Source organism: Mus musculus, chromosome 5 (assembly GCF_000001635.26).
Source record: "Mus musculus strain C57BL/6J chromosome 5, GRCm38.p6 C57BL/6J".
NCBI lineage: Eukaryota > Metazoa > Chordata > Mammalia > Rodentia > Muridae > Mus > Mus musculus.
In genome coordinates, this window is record NC_000071.6 from 149,225,645 (window position 1) to 149,249,303 (window position 23,659).

General features: G+C 48.2%; 2 long non-coding RNA genes and 1 other non-coding gene across 9 annotated transcripts; 1 reads left to right on the forward strand and 2 right to left on the reverse strand.

The window, feature by feature from the left end:
* The first annotated feature begins 3,343 nt into the window (after positions 1 to 3,343).
* 2310047D07Rik lies at positions 3,344 to 12,333 on the forward strand. 6 transcript variants are annotated; one of them, XR_001785026.2, is made up of 4 exons: positions 3,344 to 3,667; positions 9,319 to 9,762; positions 11,274 to 11,783; positions 11,890 to 12,333. It is a non-coding gene; the product is annotated as an RIKEN cDNA 2310047D07 gene (long non-coding RNA). The 6 variants fall into 6 exon arrangements; XR_001785027.2 differs by having other exon boundaries at positions 11,893 to 12,333; XR_003956022.1 differs by lacking the exon at positions 3,344 to 3,667 and having other exon boundaries at positions 5,664 to 9,762; positions 11,893 to 12,333.
* Positions 3,357 to 3,430, reverse strand: n-TNgtt14. Its single transcript has one exon. It is a non-coding gene; the product is annotated as a tRNA-Asn (tRNA).
* On the reverse strand, positions 11,168 to 22,597 carry Gm24105 (predicted gene, 24105). Of its 2 annotated transcripts, none has more exons than NR_166503.1 (3): positions 21,842 to 22,597; positions 11,586 to 11,820; positions 11,168 to 11,337 (listed from the first exon to the last, which is right to left on the reverse strand). It is a non-coding gene; the product is annotated as a predicted gene, 24105 (long non-coding RNA). The 2 variants fall into 2 exon arrangements; NR_166504.1 differs by having other exon boundaries at positions 11,559 to 11,820.
* Positions 22,598 to 23,659: the final 1,062 nt, after the last annotated feature.

Consider the following 23,659-nt stretch of genomic DNA (forward strand, 5'->3'; position numbering starts at 1 on the left):
GTCTTAGGGTTTCCATTGCTGTGAAGAGACACTATGACCAAGGCAACTCTTATTAAGGACAACATTTAATTGGCGCTGGCTTACAGGTTCAGAGGTTCAGTCCATTATCATTATAGCAGGAAGCATGGCAGCCTGCAGGCAAACATGGTTCTGGAGAAGGAGCTGAGAGTTCTACATCTTGATCCAAAGACAGCCAAAAGACTGACTTTGAAGCAGCTAGGAAGAGGGCCTCATAGCCCACCTCCACAGTGACACACTTTCTCCAACAAGCCCATGCCTCCAAATAGTGCCATTTCCTGGGCCAAGCATATTCAAATCACGAGACAGAGTAACCTCACTTTTACCTCTTGTTCCTGGAGCAGGAACTCTGGGAGTTAGTTCCTAACTTCACCTGAGGTGTGGCCTCATTCAGGGGTCTCCAGAGCCTGACCTACAAGCTGAGTGAAGGACATTTGTCCCCTGTGCTTCTTGCATTTACCCCCTATCTGCTTTCTTAGCTTGAGTTTTCCAGTCTTAAATGTTCCTCCTCCTGTTTGGTCTTGAAGACTTGGTCCATATCCATCAGGAAGATACAGGTCCAGCCCCGATGATTGCCTCCTTCCTCAACAGCCTAGAAATAATTCTCCTGTGGGTCTCATGCTGATTGCCAATCTCCATCATCCAACCCTGAGCAAAGCAGGATTGCTTCTGTACTGATCTTGTGACAGCCCCGTGTCCCACGGACAACGTGTCTGCTCTCGGTGACTTTGTTTCCCAGGGCTGGCGACAAGCAGTTTGCTGGTTTCAGGGTGGTACGGAAGTTCATAGAAGGAGACTGCTCAGCTGTTACTCTGACAAATGGGGTCAAGGGAGCAAGGACATATTAGGGAAAGGCCCCTGGAAGTGGCCTATAGTCAGCGGGGAATTTTCACAGAGGGACACAGGACAAGGTTGCGTGTGCTCAGTTCAGGTGTTGGAACGAAGTCTTCAGGCCTAAAAATGATCATTGGCACAGCATCCAGGTCCCACTCTGTGGAGCTTGTACCCTCTGGTCACTATGTTCAGTTTCAAGACGGAAGCCCTCCTAATTCTAACAATAGCAGATGTGCTAGGTAAGATTTACAGTGTAAGCTGAGTGTGTGGTGGCACACACCTTTAACCCCAGCACTCCGAAGGCAGAGGCAAGCAGATCTCTGTGAGTTCGAGGCCAGGCTGGTCTACAAATTCCAGGACAGCCAGGGCTCTGTTACACAGAGAAACCCTGTCTCAAAACAAACGAACAAACAAACCCAACTCCCTACAGTGTAGACATGATCATGTGGCCCACCACTCTTTCTTTGCTTCTCCTGTGAGGTATGTACCAATAAGCAGTGTGGAATCTTCATGCCTTGCATTATGGAGACTTCAGAGAGGCATGCGCCTAACAACATTCTAGGGAATTCTCTCTTACTCTGCCTAGTGTCCCAGCCTCCTTTGGGCTTTTTAAGTCAGCAGGTATTTAGTAGAAGCATTCAAGTTCCAGGGTAGCCTGTCGAGTTCCCAGACTCCAGGGCTACACAGAGAAAGCCTGTGTCAGAAAAACAAAAACAAACAAACAAAAACACCAGCAGATTTGGTGCCCTGTGAGGTCTCATCTGCTTCTGATGCTACTGTACCCCATGGTAGAAAGGACAAACCAGTTCCCTTGGCCTCTTGTGCGGGCCATACCCCCTCATGAGGGCCCAGTACTATCAACGGGGAGGAATTCAACACAGGAACTCGGGGGAACACAAACACCCTACCCATAGCAGTCTTGAACTTCATCCTCTAATCCTGAATTGTTTGTAATTTACTTGCTCACATTTACTTAAATTTGCTTAAATTTAACCCAGTGAGATGGCTCAGTAGGTGAAGGTGCTCCCTGCAGAGCCTACAGACCTGAGTTCAGTGTCTGGGACCCCTAAGGGTGCAGAAGAGAACCAGTTTCCAAAAGTTTTCTCTGACCTCCACATGCATGTGGTTGCATGTACATACATATGTGTCAATAAAAATGCAATAAAATTAGACATTATATTTAAAAACTAAAACTGCATTTGACTAAATTCACTGACATCCAGTCTTTCTTGGTCACGGCAGCGCACACCTATAATCCCAGCACTCAGAAGGCTGAGGCAGCCGGGCCATGAGTTCTAGGCCAGTAAGGCCCTGTTCCTGCTGTTTCTGTTTAGTGCTAGGATAGAGCTCGGGGCTAGATGCACGCACAGTACCGTCTCCACCCCATGTTAATCAAGGGCCTGGCGTTACTCTGACACTCATCCCTCAGTTGTCCTAGTCACATTTCAAGTACTCAGAAGCCAGATGTGGCTAGCAGTGAGAGCTCTTGCAGTGTAGCTCGGGAGTGTTTACGTCAACATAGGACAGTGGGTCTCACTCTTCCTAATGCTGTGACCCTTTAATACAGTTCTTCATGGGGACCACCAACCATGAAATTATTTCATTCATAGTTGTCATTTTGCTCCTGTTATGAATCATTATTAATATCTTTAATGCAGAATTCCTAATATACGATCCTAGTGGGGTCGTGACCCACAGGTTGTGAACCACTCTGTAGACTCCCGTTCTCTGTATTCTATAGGAGTGGGTGTAGATCCCAGACACAAAACCCTCACGTCACAACTTCCTGTCTTTATGGAAAGTCTTTTGTGAAAAAAACATAAAACGTCCTCTGTGACAAGAATTCTCTATGTACCCCTGGCTGTCCTGGAATTCACCATGATTTATTTGCCTTACTGCCTTCTGGGTTCTGGGATTAAAGGCATCACCGCCACTCCTGGCTCTCTTTTAAAACTTTTAAACACGAACTTATACAATTTCTGATAAAGTTAAATGTGATGGGGGAAATTGACAGCAGTCTAAGATTAAATATAATGTAGTTAGATTCAAACCCATTGCCCAAGTCTGGGAGCCACTTAGCTAAAGTCAGCGTGGCCTGCTGTCCCCAAACTCTCTGCCCACAATGTTATCTGTTGCTCATCCATTTGGAAGTAGACTGTATTAGTAGGGTCCGCGGGTCGTTTTTTGTTTTTTTTTTTTTTGTTGTTGTTGCTGTTGTTTTTATTTTTTATTTTTTGTTATTATTATTTTTTTTTTCTGAGCCACACAAATGGTGCTGTTTCTGGGTGGTCCCGGTTGCCGGTTTCCAGTGCAAAAAACACCTAGCTGTTCCTGAGCAGAATTGGACCAAACTCAAAAAGCAGACTTACATGTACCCTCTTGAAAATTAGTGGAAGCAGCAGGCCCGCTTGTAGCTTGAGCCCTAGAAAGCTATCAAACAGATTGGGCGTCCCAGGATGGCAGAAAACATTTCTAAAAATGTTTTTTGCTAAAAGGAACGCTGCCGTCCCTGGGTGGGCTCGAACCACCAACCTTTCGGTTAACAGCCGAACGCGCTAACCGATTGCGCCACAGAGACACAGCTGCCTGAGCGGCCGTGCGCTTTGTACACATTGCCGCGGCCAGCATGGGCGTCGCCGCCTCGGACTCCCGGGAGGCGCCAGGCCCTGCTGAGCCCTGCGGGCTGAGACTGCGCGAGGGCGGGGAGGGGCGGAGCCGCCGAGCCCAGCAAATCCTCCGCAGAGCAGGGCGGCGCCGGGTGAGGCTCCGGGAATCTGCGTGGGCTCCGAGCCAGGGCGCCCTGCCCTTGTTCAAGGTTGTTACCGCCCCTCCCCTTTGAGTGTTCTCGTCGCCTCCCGCTTATCGAGGTTGATAAACTGTGGATCTCTGTGTGGGCCATGGGAATTTTATACTTTATACGTTTAAAAACCTACCGCGCCGCCCCTCCCCCGTCACCTCCTGGGAATAAATTCACACCCCTTTAGCGGACTGGAGCCTCCTTCGAGCACTCATGGCTTAGGGGGACTGCAGAATCGGATTTATGGCGATTAAAACGCTCTTTTAAAATAGCCAGTGACGTCTAGGCCTTCCCCTGACTTCTGAATTTAACTCACTGACTTGGGGTTGCCTTGGGAGGGTTGGGGTAGGTAGCATTGTGCCCACTCAGAGGAGGGGGAGGGGGAGGGAGAGAGGGGGAGGGGGAGGGAGAGAGAGGGAGGGGCAGAAGGGAAGGGAAGGAGGAAGAGAGAAGGGAGGGGGAGAAAGGATAATTCTTTGATAAACCTGCCAGAGCCCCTGTCAGACCTCTCCTTCCCCCATCACCCCAAAGACCGGGAGGGGAGGAGGGGGCAACTTCACAGACCTCAGGTCCCGCTCTTCAAGCTTCCATACCCTTCCTCCTTTTAAAAAAAATTAATTATTTCATATATTTACATCCCAAATACTGTCCCCGTTCCCGCCCTCCCCCCTTTCTCTTGCTCCTCCTCTCTTTGGCTCTTCCTACTTAGCTATTGCTACTCTCTTGGTATAAATTGAGCCATATTTCAAAGACTTATTTTAATCATGTATCTGGGTGTTGGCGTGTATCCTGAGTTCAGCGCCCTCGGGGTCAAACGGGGCGTCGCATTCTCCTGGAGCCTGCGTTGGAGGCGATTGTGAGGCTCTCAAGGCGGGTGCTGGGAACTGAGCGCGGGTCCTGTGCAAGAGAGGAGCTCTCAACCACCTATCCATCGCTCCAGCTCCATTTTAACCCCTTTAAAGCTTACGGTTCAAACGGAATTAAGTGCACTTATATGTTACCAATACTCCCATCTATTAAACAACTCCCACCTCCCCTTTCTTTTTCTAATAAGCCTCATTCTCTCTTCTATCTTTACTAATTTAATTATTCTTAAGTAACTCCCCTAGGTGGAATTACCCAGTCTTTGCCCATTTGTGACTGGCTGGTCTCAGTGATGTCCTGATGACGTATCCGTATCCGTACAGTAGCGCTAACCCTGATTTCCGGCTCTTCTATGCTGAGTACTAGTTAGCTACATATCTGTGCTACACTTTGTTGGTCCTTCAGCTCTCCGTGGCTGACTTCTAGGAAGAAGGCTGTACTGACATCTATTTGAGTCTCTTAATTTTGTTGAATCCAGAAGTTGAAGATCTGTGTCTGCCTGATTGTATATTCTCACAAGTTTCCAGTATCTTCACGTTTTTAAAACTGACAACCATCCTAATGGAAGTGTTTTACATTACCCTTCTACTAGTAACGCCTCTTTTCCGGACCCTTCTTTTGAATTGTAGAATTCTCTTATTTTTCTTCTATGTGCTCTACTAGAATCATAACTAAAATAACCCAATTATTTTAACCTACATTCTGCCATGTGGCTGGTTACCTATGCTCAGGTACCATGTGTCTATCTCATCACATCTTCCCAGGCAACTCTTTAGTGTGCCTCCCGGATGTAACACCTCCTAAATTTCCTGCCTGTGGGAAGCCGCATGTGCCGTTGCAGAGTGGCACTGACTACTGCTGGCCACCACGCATAAGTTTGGACCAACAACCAATGTGAACATATGCAGTAAAGTTTTTTGCAAAGACACTGCCTGGCCGGGGCATGATAATAAGGCTTTGAGAGTATAACCAATCAGATGTGAGACATGCAAATGAGGTATGATAATGAGGCTCTGTGAGGTACAGAGAGAGAGAGAGTAGCCAATCAGATGAGGAACATGCAAATGAGGCTTAGTGCATAACCAATCCGGGTGTGAGACACGCCTCTCCTAGGCCTATATAAGCAGCACCAGTTCTGGGCTCGGGGTCTCTTCGCCTCTGCAATCAAGCTCTCCCAATAAACGTGTGCAGAAGGATCCTGTTGCAGCGTTACTGCTGGCCAGTCTGGAGCGCGCAAGACCTGCCATAGGTTACTGGCTTTTTAATTGACAGGTGATGCATCCATACAATACATGAGCTAGTCTCTCCACAGATGCTTCTGTCTGTCAGGTAATTAGTCACGGTAATAAGAAAAGTAACCAATGCAGGTAGGGCAAGGATCCTCATGTGCAGAGGGAGGTGAGGCAGGACAATGATGGTGAGCTGCACGCACACTGTGAAGGGAGGCTGGGTGAGCCAAGGGAGAAGAAGCAGCAGAGTGGGTGTGGAGAGGGGAACTGGCTGGCAAGACACCTGGATGCCAAGTGCAACACCCACATCCCAGAAACTGTCTTATTGTGTGTCCATGGGTGGTGCTCCAGAAAGACAGCCATATCCAACAAAAGGACCGTCGACCATGATTATAGGAATAAGAACCAAGACTCCAGTAGGGGTTTTAATTGGGAGCGAAGAGGGCTGATGCAAAGCACACAGCATTGGATGTGGGAGATTCCAACTCGGGCTAGCAGCAGCAGAGAGAGTGCGAGCAGGTGGATGGAGTGGTCTGAGATCTGTTGTCTCGGGGGCAATGTACACCACATCTCCCTGGCAGTGTAAGGAGCAGGATGTTTTCATGTAAGATACAGATCAGTGGTCGGTTTGCCGTTGGTCTCATCCTGTACCTGGTAGGTAATGAGATAAAGGCACAAAGGACAGACATATCTTACAGAATTTTAACGGGAAGACAGAAGCTCTCGGTGGATGGCGGGTGTTGTGGACTAAGGACAGGACAGCCTCTCTGTCTCGCTCTCACAAAGGTCTCTCTCTCTCTGTAGTGACTGCAGCTTCCCCCCACCATGCTGTGTAAGCAGACGGCTTCTCCTAGAGTCACTCTGGCATGGCATTTTATCATTTTTATTGATTTTTCTTAATTTAAGACATACAAAAGTGTATCTTCCATTTGAAAAAAAAAAAGAAAGGCAATTGTGTTTCTTTTAATTGCTTTGGGGCCGTGCTTTCTTTCTGCTGATTTACTCTCTTAATAAACAGGCAGTCCTACGGTGAGACCGTTTTACTTGTATAATCAACTGACATCATTTTTTTTTAAATGAAACTAACCCACTGCGGGCTGGAGAGATGGCTGGAGTTCAGACTGCTGGTGATTTCAAAATGAGGCCTTGAGAAGCAGAAGATTGAGGGAGACGGTGGCTGGGGCCAGGGTATCGGACCACTGTGTACCCCTGGGTCACTGAGGCACAGTTGTCTGCTTTTTTTTTAATATTTATTTACTTTTATTTTATGTTTATGGATATTTTGCCTGCATTTGTGTCTGTGCACCGTGTGAATAGTTGGTCCCCATGGAGGCTATCAGGCCATTAGGAGTCACCGTGCTGGGAATCGAACTCAGGTCCTCTCTGCAAGAACAACTAGTGCTCTTGACTGTGGAGCTAGCTCTTCTGAGCATAGCTCTAAGAGGTCAGTGTTAGCTGAGGAGATGGTTGCAGCTCAGTGCAGAGGATGCAGCTCAACGGCAGAGCAGCAAAGCTCAGAGCTTTGACTCCTGGCAGCAGGGACAAGCAATAAGAGAGGCCCATTTCTCAGGCACTGGTTCTACAGAAGCCTGGAGAACAAGCTTCCCTGAAGACTCCTCAATTCTCTCCTCCACCAAAACGCAGCTTGTAGACACACTTACAGGAGCCTGCAGAGGTGAGGTTGGAAGAGGACATCGGATCCCCCCCGAACTGAAGTTCCAGATGTGAGCTGCCACATGGGTGCTGGACGGGGTCGTCTGCAAGAGTAGTCAGTGTTCTTAACCACGGAGACATCTGTCCAGCCCCCAGTAGTTTGATTTCCTTTTTAAACTGCAGGATTAGAGTATTTACGATCTTGTTCCTTGTTCATCAGTCTCCCTCGGGGCTACCTTGCAGTGTAGATGGCTGCTATAATCTGTAGGCAAACACTTTGGAGGAGGCAATGTTAGCAGGGCAAGAAAGGCTCAGTAAGGAGAAACTTCTGGCTGAGAGACCAGAATCTCTGGCCTAGGTGGAGATCTCACAATTCAGAGGAACGGGTCAGTGACCTGGCAGAGGGACCACCCCCAGGAAGGCAGGTTCACCTTAAGCCATGCTAAAGAGATGGGTGGGATAGTTGTTCCTTTAATGAAATACTGTCCTTTTCCTTCCCAGAATCCCCAACACACACACACACACACACACACACACACACACACACACACACACACACACAGAGTGCAGTCCTTATGAATCGAGCCACCGGGAGGTTCAGCTTGGTCTGTTCATCTTGAGTCAGAAAGGTGTACATTTTTCTTTTTTCCATTTTCTGTCTTTTTCAGATGATTGCCAGGATCTAAGTATGCTTTTTCTGGTACCCTGGGCTTCGTTGCTCTTTCTCTAAAGCCCCCTCCACGCCTGCTCTTCTGTTAGTCAGATGATGCTAATGGTAGCTAACTCACAAGGGTAGCAGGAAGACCCAGCAGATAATATATGCAAAATACTTGCAACAGGGTTGGCACATCATAAATACCTAGAAAATAGTAGGAACTTATTATTAATAATAAGTGGATATACACTTCCCAAGCAGGTGGTAAATACATGGGTGTTATTTTGATTAAGTTTTCAAATGCTCATAGATCTTACGAACACTTTTTATGTGCATGATGTGTGTAGGACGCGGGTGAACGTACATTAAAAATAAATGAGCGCGTATGAGGATATTTCAGAAATCCAAAATAGAGAGAAATATCCCATCCTGCTATTGAACCTCTGTGTCAAATAATGGTACTGTACTGGTGTTCTGAGTCATGGCTCAAAAGTAAGGGTCCTATAGGGCTAGTATTGATGGCCTGTGTTGATATTTTCATGTCTTCTCTTCCTGGTGCTCGGGATTTAACAGAGGGCCTGGTACCTGCTAGGCAAGTGCTCTCCAGTTAAGCTGTATCTCCGGTCTCTTCTTGTGGTTTTCTGAGCCTGCTCTGGGTGTTTCTGTATAGCTCAGGTTACCCTCAATTCATAATCTTTCTGCTCTCGAGCCCTGGGTGCTAGGCCTATAGGAATATGCTGTCATGTCTGGCTTTTTCATTAGGTTGTCAGGTTGTAGATTCGATGGAGTCACAAGGATTGACCCACCTTAATGGCTGCCCAGTACAGGAGGAAGGGCAGCTACGAGATTCTGCAGAGGGGAACTGATTCATTTTGCATCAACTCATATGCCATATATGCCAATGACTCCTTCCACTAGCAAATGCTGAAACATCACCTTTTACTTTGTCCCCTGTCTCCTCTGGCCACCTCCTTTGGCTTTCTGAGACAGGGTTTCCCTGTGTAGCCCTGGCTGTCCTGGAACTTGCTCTGTAGACCAGACTGACCTCAAACTCAGAGGTTTGTATACCTTTGCCTCTCAAGTGCGGTGAGTAAAGGTGTGCGCCACCACACCTAGGTCATCACCTTTTCTATTTCCTTTATTGTCTTCTTTTAATCTCTCTACATGGAAAGAGGGTGATGTTGGTGAGGTTGTTTAATTTGGGGCTTCAGAAGATGGTCCAGGTGAAATGGACACACCATACTCCATTTCTCTGGTACTCTTTGCAGGGTTGCTGTTGCTCTCAAAGCCTGTTGCAGCAGAGTTAATTTCCTGACCCGAAGACACCTCTTTTGCATAGTTCCTGGAGTCTGCAGTGCTACCCTGGCCCCCTCCAAATGCCAGCTGCTGCCCAGCATTCATTTGTGAACCTGTTCGCATCCTTCAAACCAGCTGCAAGTGTCTTGCCCATCTCTGAATCACTTGTGACTGACTCGGCAACTGACTATGGCTGGAAGGATGGGCTAGCGCTTCTAGGACCAAGTTGAAGAAGGCGTAGCCACTTCCTTCCTGTCTGCTTGTGGGAAGCTAGCTGCCCAGTCATGAGGAGGCAGAAGGTCTAGGAAGAAGCTCACCCAGAGGAGGAAATAAAGTCTCCTGCCGACAGCCAGCTGCAACTTGTTCTGCATGTGAGCAAGCCGTCATAGCAGAGATTCTTCTAGAACAAACCAAGGGTGAGGATAGCTATGCCCACAGCCAATATCTTGACCCAAGAGAGATCCTTTGCCAGAAAGCTCAGCTAAGATACCCCTGGAGTTCTGAGCCACAGGAAAAATGAGATAATTTTTTTTTTTGTTTTTTGTCTTCTATTCCCCGCACCCCTTGCTCGCTCCAGGCCCCTGTCTTTTGTTTTAATCTTTAGATTTAGTTATTTACTTGTGAATGCATGAGTGATAGCCTGCATTTACGTATGTGCACCACATTTGACGCTCATAGAGGCAGAAAAGGGTCGTAAGCCACCGTGTGTGTGTGTGTGTGTGTGTGTGTGTGTGTGTGTGTGTGTGTGTGCTGGGAACCGAACCCTGGTCCTCTTCAAGACTGATGGGTGTGCTTAACTGCTGAGCCAATCTCTCTAATTGGAAAGATGATATGTTATTGCTATAATAAGTCACTAACTTTTGGAAGTAACTTGTCACACAGCAATGGACAACTGAATAGAGACACGGAGGTGTTGCCCACTGTTTTGTGAACAACTAGGTAATGTTTTCTAAGAGATGCAAAGCCAAGGCTAGTGCGAATTCTGTGCATGTCTGGGTTGCCGAGAGAGGTTAGAGGCAGAGTCATGGCTTAAGGGTTTCCTGAAATACTGAAGACAGAGGGCATGGAAAGTCTGTTTAGAGAGAATGGAAGGAGATACTTCAGGATAAAGTCAAGGGCCGAGGCAATCTGAAGGGACAGTGAAAGGTGCCTGTTAGAGTTCAAGTCCTAGAAAAGTAGCTTTAGCTGAACTTTGTTGCCAGGTATGGAGAGTTAGGATGTTACAAGTCTGAAGCTAAGATGACCTTGGGCTAAAAAGTCAATCTATTACCTTCTGTGTATCTGACTACATTTTAAAAAGAGATTATTAATTTTATGTGTATGAGTACACTGTAGCTGTCTTCAGACACACCAGAAGAGGGAATTGGATCCCATTCAGGTGGTTGTGAGCCACCATGTGATTGCTGGGAATTGAACTCAGGACCTTCAGAAGAGCAGGCAGTGCTCTCAACCACTGAGCCATCTCTCTAGTCCAATAAACTGCTTTTAAGACATTATTCTCCTTCTCCCTCCCCCTCCCATTCCCCCCTCCCCCTCCCTCCCTCCCCTCCCCTCTCTGTGTATGCTCTCAGAGGTCAAAAGAGTTACCTCTCATAGAGCTGGAATTATACACAAAGCTGTACTTGAGTAAGCTGCCTAATGCAGGTGCTGGGAATTGAACTCTGGTCCTCTGGAAGAACAGCACTCACCCTTAGCTTCTGAGCCATCTTATTCAACCCACAGTAAACTTCTCACCTGAAGGGATAATCTGCCCATTTATCCCCCTTGCGTCTTGTACTCGGGACCTTTCAGTTTTCCATTACTAAAGGGACTACCTGAGGCCCAAATCACTTGTTTATTTTGGTTGATTGCTCTGGAACCTGAGAAGTCCAAGACTGGGCAGCCATGTCTGGTTGGTGAAGGCTGTGCGTTGCTTTCTCCTTCTCAGAACTTGATGGTCCAGGAACTAGTTCGGCACCACGGGAGTGAGAACTCACTCGCTTTCCTGAGAACTGCCCAAAACACACAAGAAAGACATTAAGCCATCCACTGAAACCTCCACATGTTCCCACGGATTGATTTAGAGGGATACTCAACCCACAACTATGGGGTATCAAGATCTCATGAACCCAAAGAGGACACTTAGACCAGGAAGCAGAGGGTGAGAGGCCAGAAAGAGAGGGGTCCCCTGTCACCCAGAGTGAGAAGCCCCCCTCCCGTTCTCAGAGCTCACGTAGGGTGGGGCACTGTGTTTGTTTACACTGGGCAGCTGGGAGATCTTCCCCTGAAGGACAGGCTCCACACAGCACAGTATCCTCACTGCCAAGTGCTCTTCGGGTGTCCGTCTCTGCCATCAGTATTTTTAGCATATGGCCTTTGGAGCCCGAAGAACAACGTCCACCTCCCAGAACTGGTCCTCCAGCTGACAGATAGGACTGCATGAAAGAGGGCACTTCAGGTAGGTCTGACAGGCGAGAGCCTGTTCTGCTGCCGATCTGTTGGAGGAGATGAAGTCAGACTGCCAGTGTTACAGAAAGCCTGTCTCTTGCCTCTCTCTTTGGCAGCAGAGGCCAACCGAGTCGGTGCAAATCAGATGCTAACGGCAACCCCTCCGCCCAGAAATCCCAAGTGGAAGGACGCCTCTCGTGAAATTGCCTTCCGTGACAGTTACAGACAGCCTGAAGGGAATACCTGTCCAGGTGATACGGGACAAGAAAAACACCACGATGTAAGCATCGTTTCTACAGATCTCACAACAGGCCCCAAGCCAACCCCGTTGGGATTCGTATCATGCTTTGTTGCACCAGATGAAGTCTGATCTGGGACCGTGCCAGAAAACACGGAAGGAAGACGAGAAAGGGTGAAGAGCTTCTAAATTAGATTCTGCTGGGGCCAGGAAAGCAGACACGACTGCCGTGGAGAAGGTCAATGCAAGCATTTTAAAATCGTGTCTTCCTTTTCATGATAATCAAACATTAAAATGAGTGCATTCTCTGCTCTCTGGAAAATACTGTCTAACAGGAATACTATCTTGCTCACTTAGACCTGATATTGATACAGTATGGGTCTGCCTAGGACTCGCTTCCAGCCTGTGGTTCCAATGGGAGGTGATGGATCCTCCAGGAGGCAGGGCTTAGCAGAGGAAGTTAGGTTCGTAGGGACAGGCCTTTGGAGGAGACATTGGGACCATGTCCTCCCTCCTTTGCTTCCTGGCTGCTGTGACTAATTTAACAAGCAGTATTGGGCTTTAAGCATAAATATAGAGGTAGGGTGACTGGTTTGTAACCATGTAGACATTAGCTGTTCCGTACCATACACGAAGCACAGATTGATTACTTATTCCTGTAAGTCAAATGTCCCGTGTCCAGTCTGGCAGGGGTTACCATAGTAAAAAGAGATACTTGCTGTCCCTCATTTTGCCTCCCAGACCATTGAAACAATAGATGCCCAAGAAGTTACAATGTCCCCAGGAACTTCATGCGGGAAGAGCAGAAAGCTGAAAGCCTGGGCCAGCCTGGGGAAACTTTTCTCATGAAAGGGACTTACAGATTGTCAAACCACCACCTTACAGGAGAGAGAGTGTCCATCAGGGATGGACCACACCTTGGCCAGGACTGCTTGGATACACATAACCCCAGCCCTCTACTTAAACATCCTAAAGGTGGTCTTGGGGTTGCTAGATCTCTCTGTGTTCCTCTTCTCAGTGTGGCCACATTGACTGCATCTTCCTTTTCTGCTTTTTACTCTTCATTTGGCTCTTTTTGCTGAATTATTAATTAAACCTGGCTTTTTGGGGGCACAGGTTAAGAATGGTAACTGTGGACTACCTATGAACGTACCCAACTATATTTGGCTCATATAACCATGTGGACATATTAAATCCATGTCATAAAGTCTAGGTTGGAGAACTTGAAGCCACCAGATGGTCGGTCATAGGGTGCAGCACCCTGGCCTGAATGCCATAGAGAGAAGGGTATTTAACACTATAAGACCCTACTGGTATTTTATCTGCCCATACAGTGTGCCATCAAGGGACACATGGGTAGAGAACACTCAGCTGTTCTGAGGACTTTACCTGAGCTCAGTGACCATTGCATTAGTTGAATTGCATCCATCCATCCATCCATCCATCCATCCACCCATCCATCCATGCATCCATTTCACCCATCCACCCATCCACCTACCCTCCCACCCATCTGCCCACCACCTGTCCATCCATCCATCCACCCATCTACCCACCCATCCACCCATCTACCCATCTACCTTTCCACCCACCTACTCACCCACCCACCCATCCACACATCCATTCATTTACCCATCAACCCACTTGTCCATCCATCCATCTATCTATCCATCCATCCATCTACCCACCCACCTTTCCACCCACCCACCTTTCCACCCATCCGTCTGGTCTGTCATCTGCCCACTCATCCATCCATCCATCCACCCACCTTTCCATCCACTTACCCACCTACCCATCCACCCATCCATGTATTTACCCGTCAACCCACTTGTCCATCCATCCATCCATCCATCCACCCATCCAAACCCAGTCTTTCTCCTCACCTCTAGCTTCACTCAAGCTGGAAACCTGGCCCAATCCCCAAAAGCTTCCAGCCTGCCTCTAGGTCTCACTATGTAGCCCTGGTTGTCCTGGAACCTATTGGTAGACCAGGTTGGCTTAGAATTCAGAGATCCATCCCACTCTTCCTCCTGAGTGCTAGGATTAAGGAAGTATAATGCCAGGATAGGCCTGAATTTGCTAATATCTAAATACCTGTATTTGCCCAGGTTAAGTGTATGAAAATTCAATGTTAGCATCCAGCTGTGCCTCTGCCTCTAGTGAGACCTCTTTGAGCTTGGCAACTGCTGTTGTGGCCTCCTCAACATTTACAGGTTCTGCATCTACATCTATACATATGATACATGTGAACATATATAAAAATACCTCCTGTGTGATGTGTAATGTGTGATCTGAGCGTTAACACTGAAGATCAGAATAAAAGAACTCATGTTTGCCAACAGCCAGCTATCAAGGGAAATGGGAACTGCTTGGCAAACTGATACAGCTTGTGAACTTATTGTTATTCAATATGTTCTGACATCGGGGAGAGACACAAGCATGTTTGTCTGTTTTTGCCTAGTAGACTTACAGCAGGGGCAGAGTATTCGGCAGGGCCAATGTACTCTGGAGGTCTCCACTACAGTCATGATGGCAGATGGTAATACCATTCCTGGAGAAAACAGCTTCCTCAGAAGAAAGGGCCTAACAGCCAGGCAGTTCACGCAGGAATGCCAGGAGTCCTCAATGGCCCCCTGAGTGGTTTGTGGGGGATTAGACTTCAGCACAATCTCACCTATCGCTCTGAAATGATGTGCTTACTCAGGTACTGACATTTGAAGGTTTGAAGCTTTGTATGCCATTTTGCATCTTGCCACCTGCAGGAAAAGGTTGGTGAAAGGGACAGCTAGGAACAAGTCAGCTTGACCATGGGGCTGGGAGGGGGCAGAGCTGCACATCTGCATTTGTGTGTGTGTGTGTGTGTGTGTGTGTGTGTGTGTGTGTGTGTGTGTCTCACAGTTCCAGATTGGGTAAGTCAAGTTACCTTCCTTAGATTGGGGAGTGGGAAAAAAGGCTGGAGCCTCCACTGTTCACTTCTGCTGGAAGATGAGGGTTCCTCTGCTCTGAACTTGGGAGCCCACCTTAAGAGTATACGGATGTGGGCTGGAGAGATGGCTCAGCAGTTAAGAGCACTGACCGCTCTTCCAGAGGTCCTGAGTTCAGTTCCCAGCAACCACATGGTGGCTCACGATCACCTGAATGGAATCTGATGCCCTCTTCTGGTGTGTTTGTGTACTCATATACATTAAACAAACAAACAAACAAACAAATAAATAAATAAATAAATCTTTAAAAAATGGATGTCATGTTAGCATCCAGCTGCCGCACAGGCCACAGAATCTTCCTCAACCCTCTCTTCTCATAGGAACATTGACTGTGAATCTCTAGCTAACACACTCCCAGGTGCCAGGAGTTGACATCCAAATGGGTACTAATGGCCACAAACCCTGCTTCACACCAGCCTGCCTGCTTCCTGTCTGGGGAATCAGAGAGCCTGGCTGCGGGCTTATGCTGAGAAGCCACACCCATCCTCAGAAAAAGAAGAAATTCCCACTTGTGCCCCGTGATCCCTCACTTCCTCCCTTCAGAGCTCCTGCCATGTTGTCATCTGCCTGTGGCAGCAATAATAACTCTTCTAATAAATGTATCACCCTCTGTATTGGCTATTTCCTCTGTTGCTGTGATAGAACATCATGACCAAGGCAACTTAGAGAAGAGAGGGTTTATTTTGGCTTACAGTGTCAGAGGGTGAGAGTCCATGGCGCCAGGTGGGAAGTGGACCTGGCAGAACTCACATCTTAAGCCACAAGCATGAAGAAGTAGGTGAGGGTTCAAGTTCTTAAAATCTACCCCCCAGTGACATACTTCCTCCAGCACCTTCTAAATGTCTCCAAACAGTGCCACCAACTGGAGGGAACATTCAAACTGAACTGAATGCTCCCTGAGCCTTCTCCTTCCTCTTCTGGGTGGTTGTGAAGTTGATCTCCCACCAGTAGGATCAGATACAGTCCCCACATGCGTTAGGGATAAAAGACGGAGGCCATCTTGGCTGTGTAAGCTTGGTAGTACCAATTTGGGTAACCACTTTATTACAAAAAGAAAGTTACTTTCATATTGCTCATGTATTCCTCTGTGTGGTTCCGAGACTGTTGTCTTCCCATAGTGCCTTTAGTATCACAAGCACGGTCATTACTGCCAACAGCAGCAGCGTTTGCCTGGTGTCTTCCCAGCAACCAGGAGTAGGGATTAGGAATAGCATCCCTACACCCCTGTGGTGGTTTGAATGTTCTTGGCCCAGGAGTGCTGCTATTAGGAGGTGTGGCCCTGTTGGAGGAAGCAAGTCACTGTGAGGGTGGGCTTTGAGACCCTCCTCCTGGCCACATGAGAGACAGTCTTCTCCTGGTTCCCTTTGGAATAAGGTGTTGAACTTTCAGCTCCTTCTCCAGCACCACGTCTGTCTGCATGCTGCCATGCTTCCCACCTTGAAGATAATGGACTGAACCTCTGAACCTATAAGCCAGTTCCAATTAAATGCTGTCTTTTATAAGAGTTGCGTTGGTCATGGTGTCACTTTACAGCAATGGAAACCCTAACTAAGACACCTCCTCCCCACCCCATTTGGATTCCACCAGGAATCTGGCAGACATCTTGGGATTTGTACTTGGTAGCTTGATGCGCACAGCCCCCAAAAGGCATGCAGTTTTGACAGGACAGCTTCAGGTTTCTGTTCTCAGAGTCTCCACTAGGACTGGCTGAGTAGGGAGTACTATAAGGAGCTTGGGGGTGACCCCTCATATGAATTCCAATATGGTGGCTTCCTCTGAGGCAAGTGGCATGATTGACTAACTATAAAGGAAGAGAGAGAGAGAGAGAAAGGCCAATTTATAAAACAACGAAAAACTTGCATGTTGCTTTTAACTCATCTTTAATCACTAGTCTCCCATTGCTATATTAACAAAGGCTGGCACCGGTCTTCTGTAGGCGGTGAAGAGCCACAAAAGCTTGAAACGAACTGCAGCACTGAAGAGGAACCAAGGACATTGGCCTTAGAGTGACTCAAAGCTGACAAAACTTGAAGGGAAGCCAACAGCCCATCACTGCTTTTAGTGATTCTCTCATGGCCCAGAGCTACGGCTCACCAGCAAAGTAGACAGCAGAAAAGATGGACAGCAGGAAGATGCCTTCCTCTCTTAGACCTGTCCTGAGTCTCAGGCTACCCCAGCAAGGTTTTAGCTGGATGCCAGACTATCCTAAATAATATTAAGGTTAAATACTTCCTCCTCTATTGATCAGAAAGGAAGATGTTGCTGGGTTTGTGCTCAAGATCCACATTACCCGGAGAAGAAAGCAACATTGTGTTCCTTCACACACGGAAGAAGCAAGAAGCAAGGGCTCTGAGCACCGGGCTCTTTCTCTTTCTCTTTCCTGATTTTTCCCACCTTGTCCTCCACAGAGTGTCTTTTAGTTGTCTCTGGGAGGACCTTGAGTTTCTGTTTCTCCCTCTTTTCATATCCTCTCGGCAGCTGCTGGCATCTCCCTGTTGCTTGGCATGTTGCTCTTTAGCTCACTGACTCCCTCCTGTTCCCTTCCTAGGTTATTTTTAAACTTCTCTTACCAGCAAGGCTAGGGACCTGCAGAGCAGACTCTTTGCCCCCTGTGGACAGCGGTTGCCCCCCTGTGGACAGTGGATTTGGGTAGAATGGTGAGCAAAGGGAAGGCTCTGCCACAGGAGGGTCCTGTGTGGCTGCAAAAGCTGCTTTGACCTAAAACCACTCAGGAGGAGTCCAGAAAGGGCAGGGACAGAGACGCCTGCCGGCTGCTGGTGGGAACAAGAGCACCAGGTGTAACGTCTCCCCCCCCCCCCCCCCCCATCTAACTGAGGTGCCATTTTGGGCCCTTCTGTGTGTCAAAAACTTAAGTATGTCTGGTTCAAACACCTGATTTCATGGCTTCGAGTTTCTAAAGCTTTCCCAAGTTGCCTGCACATACCGGAAGTTCGGAAGTTTGACTCTCCTGGCCCTTCAGTCTCCCCTTGGAATAAGCATATATGGTCTCATTTTCACACAACCGCATTTGTCCCAAATCTTAGTCTTTTGGGTAGTTTTTATCACCCAAACGAACCAGAAGCCCGAAGAACGAGCTTAGCGCAACCAGTACCACTCCCTCTGAAGGCTTGAGAACCCAGTGGGCTGAGAATCCCAGGTTCCACTTGCTTTCAGTTCACCGCTCTCATCTTCTAATTAGCCAGGGCTTACGGTCAGCCACTTTCACAGAAACCCGACTCCCCAAGCTTAGGCAAACAGGGCATTTATTTTTAGAGATGTTGTTTGCGCATTTTAAATGCACAGTTCAGAGAATTTTGGCAAATATAATCTGGCTATTTAAAACCATCCCAGGTACAAAATAGATGGCCCACTGGTTAAAGAACACTTACTGCTCTTGCCAAGGACCTGGGTTCAGTTCCCAGCACCTACATAATGGCTCACAACTACCTGTAACTCCAGTTCCAGGAGATCTGATGTCCCCTTCTGGCATCTGTAGGCACTGCATGCATATGGTGTGGATAGGTATGTTCAGGCACATATACAAGATAAACATGTGTGTGTGTATGTGTGTGTATCTCTACACCACTACATGCGTGAGGTATGAATGCGTATTTTGAGATACACTTACAGTACACACACACACACACACACACACACACACATTATATGAAAGTAGAGGCTGAACTTTCAGAAGAAGAAAGGTTCAGGTTCGGAGTGGGGCAAGACAATGACTATGATCAAAATACATTACAAGCACATAGGAAACTTTCACAGGATTAACAAAAGATGTGAAAACCCCTCAAACACACAAAAGCACGTGCTTTTATACCAGAATATTATTCATTGTCCAAAATTAAAATTTAATTGAGTCTCCTATATTTTACTGGACAACTCTATTTACAACACTGAAAGCAATTTCTTTTTCAGAATACTGATAGCGTTTGAAATTTCTGAATCCTTGAATAATACCCACCTCCTTAAAACCTTCAATAAATCAATGTCAAAGCCAGAGACGACATGTTGACAGATATTGGGTCCAAGGGATGCCTGTGAGCTCAGCATACGGTTCTGGGTCCGGCCTTTTATTGCTTAATGACAGAGTGAAGGGTGCACAGGTTGACTGACTGGTCTGGGAATCCTGCCGTGTCTTCCTTCCAGCAAGTGTTTGCTCAAGTTTTCTAGATGAGCGATTATGTCATTTTTTTTGCGTGCAGGATTTGTCAACCCATGTACCCTGCTTGCTGTGGCCACTTGTCTTTCTTCAGCGGTATCCTGTCTCTGTTCCTGGAATCTCTGTTGATAGGTGACAGTAAGCAGGTGAGAGCACGGCAGGCTTCAACCAGAAACTTTTCATTTCGGTGTGATGGATTGAAACGCACGTGTCTTCCACTGGGAGGGGGCATCAGAAGGAGGCGTTCTGCGCCGGGCGATTTATCTGAGCTCTTTATTGTTCTTATAGCGGCATACGACAGAGGATAGATTCACATAGAGTATGGAAGTCTAGTGTCAAGGTGTCAGCAGGGCAGGGCTGTGCTCTCTCTCTAAGAGCTCTGAGAGGAAGCCTTCATGCCTTTCTCTCAGCTTTTGGTGTTGCTAGTGACCGTCATCATTCCTGAACTTGTAGACAGAAAGCTCCCGTTTTTTGACTTCATCATTACATGCTGTGCCCTGCCCACCCCCCACCACCCCAGTGTGTCTATTGCAGGGTCTTATAGGAATGTTGCTCGTATTGGATGAAGGCCCTCTTTCTTGTAGTTTAATTTATTTGCTTTTTAGGTATATGGATGTTTTGCCTGTATATATGTCTATGTTTCATCATGCCTGTGTATCATCATGGATGTGCCTGGTACCCACAGAGGTGGACAAGGCACTAGATCCCACAGAGCTGCAGTTATCAAGCAGATGCTGGGAACCAAACCCAGGCACTCCACAAGAGCAGCTCTTATCCGTCCAGCTGTCTCCGTGGTTGCATTAGTCATCTTCTGAGCCCCGGTATGATGAATTGTATCAGCAACAACCTTGATCACAAGTAATGTGTACTCTCAAGTTCCCTGTCAAATTTTGGAGACAAAATTGAATTGATACCAGCCCATGTGCTAGGCTTGTGTTACGACTGTAGGACCCACAGACAACAGGGCATGTGTTAGATTTGTAAGGAGCCGGGACCAAGATAGCAGGAAATTTTTTTCTTTTCTTTTTTTTTTTTGAAACGTCTTTAAGTATGGTGATCAGACAAAATGAGTTCCTCGTCATTCTGCTGCCGGTTTCCCTCCAGCTGTGGCTATGTCAGCCCCCCAGAACTTCCTCTCACTCTGTTTCTCCGGCAGATGTCTGGCAACAGGAGAGGCTACGTGTGCCTCTGAGCCGAGCCCGAGAGGATTCCCAAGATGCAGGAAGGACGGGACATCTGGAGATGGGGTATTATCGGTGGTGGAGGGGGAAGGGACTAGGATCCTAGGCCCCAGGAACTTGAGGGAGGGGACTGTGGTAGGAGAAGCTGAGCGAGTGGCACAGGCATTGAGAAAGAGGAAGTGTCAACACAGCTCACTGTCCTACAGACCCAACAACAGGGCTTCCTCCCGCATGGTACACGGAAGTGAGGCCACAACCGCGGCGACGGCCCTGGCTCTGCAGGGAGATAAGGGTGTTTACCCCACCCCCCACCCCCCCGTGGGGAGCAGGGGTGGGGAAGGCTGGGGAGAGACAGCACAGTCAGAAACGGGCAGGCAATGGTGCTCTCATCTGCATGCAGAACAGGCAGGTGGTAGAGCTCCCGCACAGGTCAGGCTGTGGGAGCGGAGGGTTCTGGGTATGGAGTAGTTCTGTAGCCCCTCCTTTCAACCCCACCCTCACCACCACCATCCCACCCCACCCAACCCCCACCATCCCCACCCCCATCACAACAATCATTATCACCACCACCACCACCTCTACCCCACCCCACCATCACCATCACCACCCAACCCCCATCAGCACCACCATCATCACTTGAGTTTTTCTTCTTTCTCTCCCTCCTCCGCACCTCTCCCTCTTCTCCCTGCTCCTCCCCCTCCTCCTCCTTCCCCTCCTCCTTTTTCATTAGTTCTCTGGGGATTCCACTCACTGTGCTTCAATCACATCCACCCCTCCCCCACTCTCCCCAGACCCCCACCCCCTGCCCTCCTCACTCCTCACTTTGTGCCCTTCCCTCCATCAAGACCAATTTTCGATGCCCAAAAATTCTTGGATGTGTGGCCTTCCACTGGAGTGTAGTTGATTTATTCTAGGCTACATCTCCCTGTTTTTGAGACAGAGTCTTGCTATAGTCCAGGCCTCCAGCTCATGATTGTCCTACCTGCTGGGCATGCTGGAATTGTAAGCATGTGCCACCATGCCCGACCGGAAAGTTCTGAACTGAGGGCGTCTTACACTGAGGGGCCTTGGTTATGCATATGCCATCAGGGATGCTATGAGTGGATGCATGTGTGTATATAGATGTTACGAGTGTGTCTGTTCCACATGTGGGAACTGTGTGTGCTTATGTGTATACATATTCTACTATGTCTCTTACACAATCCAGTTCCAAGGCCACATACAATGGCTCTAAGAGCAGCCACTCCCAGCGTCAGATTTTGGCAGCCAAAACGCTAGCAAACCAGTTTCCAACTTTTATCTCTTTCTGAGCCAGGTTCCTGAATTCTGGGGTCAAACTCCTAGTAAACAGCTGACCGATTCCTCTCTGTCTTGAAGGAAGTGACAGATCTCACTGAGCAACCCCCGCCCCCCCCCCCCCCCCCCCGTGTTGTTAGCTCCCCTCCTTGACTTTGCAGAGCACACAGGCTGAGGTGCGGTGACAGATACGCTGCTAACCTGCTGGGAAAAGACCGTTGGCAGGGCGTTCAGAATCCTGGCCAGCTTAGAACATCTCTCCGTCTGTTTAATGGGGAAAGCCGGACAACGCTTTCTGCTCTCTCTTGAAAAGGATGCGCGGTCAGAGGAGGGCAGCTCTCGGTCTCCTCATAGTGGGGCTTCTCTAGTGCAAGGTCGAGGAGGCAGAGACGTAAGAGAGCACAGATAGAGCAGGGTTTCCTTGTCCAGAGCAAGTAGTTCACGTTTCTAGGCTTCCTCCTTTCTTTGCTGGTCTCCCTGGCTGCCTCTGGCTCTCCATAAAGAGGTGACCATCTGACTGGAGTTCCTGCCAGACTTCTCAGTTCCCACCAGTGTTAGGAGGACTCGTGGGACCTAGTATTGGTGTTCAGCTTTCACAATGCTTTGAGTGGGAGAAGCATTGGACTGGGAAACGTTGACAAGTGGTTATTGTCTTTTTTTTTTTTAAAGAGACGGGTTCTCGCTGTGTTGCCCAGGCTGGAGTGCAGTGGCTATTCACAGGCGCGATCCCACTACTGATCAGCCCGGGGAATTTTTACCTGCTCCGTTTCTGACCTGAACCGGTTCACCCCTCCTTAGGCAACCTGGTGGTGCCCTGTCCCCGGGATGTCACCATATTGATGCCGAACTTAGTGCGGACACCTGATCCGCACTACAGCCCAGAACTCCTGGACTCAAGCAATCCTCCTGTCTCAGCCTCCGGAGTAGCTGGGACTACAGGCGTGCGCCACCGTGCCCGGCTTGTCTTTTTTAAAGATGGCTACTTACTGCCTCCAAACTTGTCACCAGGCTCTGGGTTTTTGGTGCAATGTCTCCCTGCAGCGTATAGCGTTTGCTTCCTGTTGTGAGACTCACTTGACTTATTGGAGAACCCTGTTTATGGCAGTTTGTTTGCCACTCACTGAAGTTCTGTGCTTTCATCTCCAGTTGGACTCCTGTCACAGTCAAAAGGGGTCATCCTTTGCTGGGGGCGGGGATAACACTTGCCAGACTCCTTTGTGATTGCTCTGGTGTGTAACCATTGTATGGGGGAGGGTGCTTGGCTCTCCCCATTGCTCTTTCTCCAGGTTCCTCGTGGCATTGGATCAGTTGTTTAAACCCACTCAAGTCTGTCAGATCTGGTGTTGAACACCATGTTTTTTTTTTTTTCTCCTAGACAGGGTTTCTCTGTGTTCCCCTGGCTGTCCTGGAACTCACTCTGTAGACCAGGCTGGCCTCGAACTCAGAAATTCACCTCTCTCTGCCTCCCAAGTGCTGGGATTAAAGGTGTGTGCCACCACGCCCGGCGAACACCATGCTTTTTAAAAGCTGATTGTGACTGTTCCCAAAAGTGGCTGTGTGACCTTCCCTTTCTTCATGTGTAGGAAGAGGGTAAGTAATAGAACCCATCTTACCGAGATTTCAAACATACCACGTGTGACACTGGATTTAAAAATACTAGGTACTGTACCTGGCACATTTACCATGCTTGGTTGATGTTACTTTTATTATTATTCTAAAGGACACTCTAGGACTCTGAGAACACAGTTCAGTCACATTGCATGGTCAGAAGATGGTGGCATCTTCAGGGACGTTGGGAGCTGAGAATATCTCCTTGTCATTCTTGCTTGGTCTTGAGCTTGGGTGACTCTCTGTCAGTTCCACTCTGTGTGGGGAGGTGGTACAAACCCATGATCCACAGGTAGGCTGGAGTGTATGGGATGTGGCTTAGGATGCTAGCTGTGGTACTGCACAGAGGTTCCATGAATACTGATGCCCTGTGGAGGCTGCTGTCTGGCTAGAAGCTTCTGAAAGATCTGC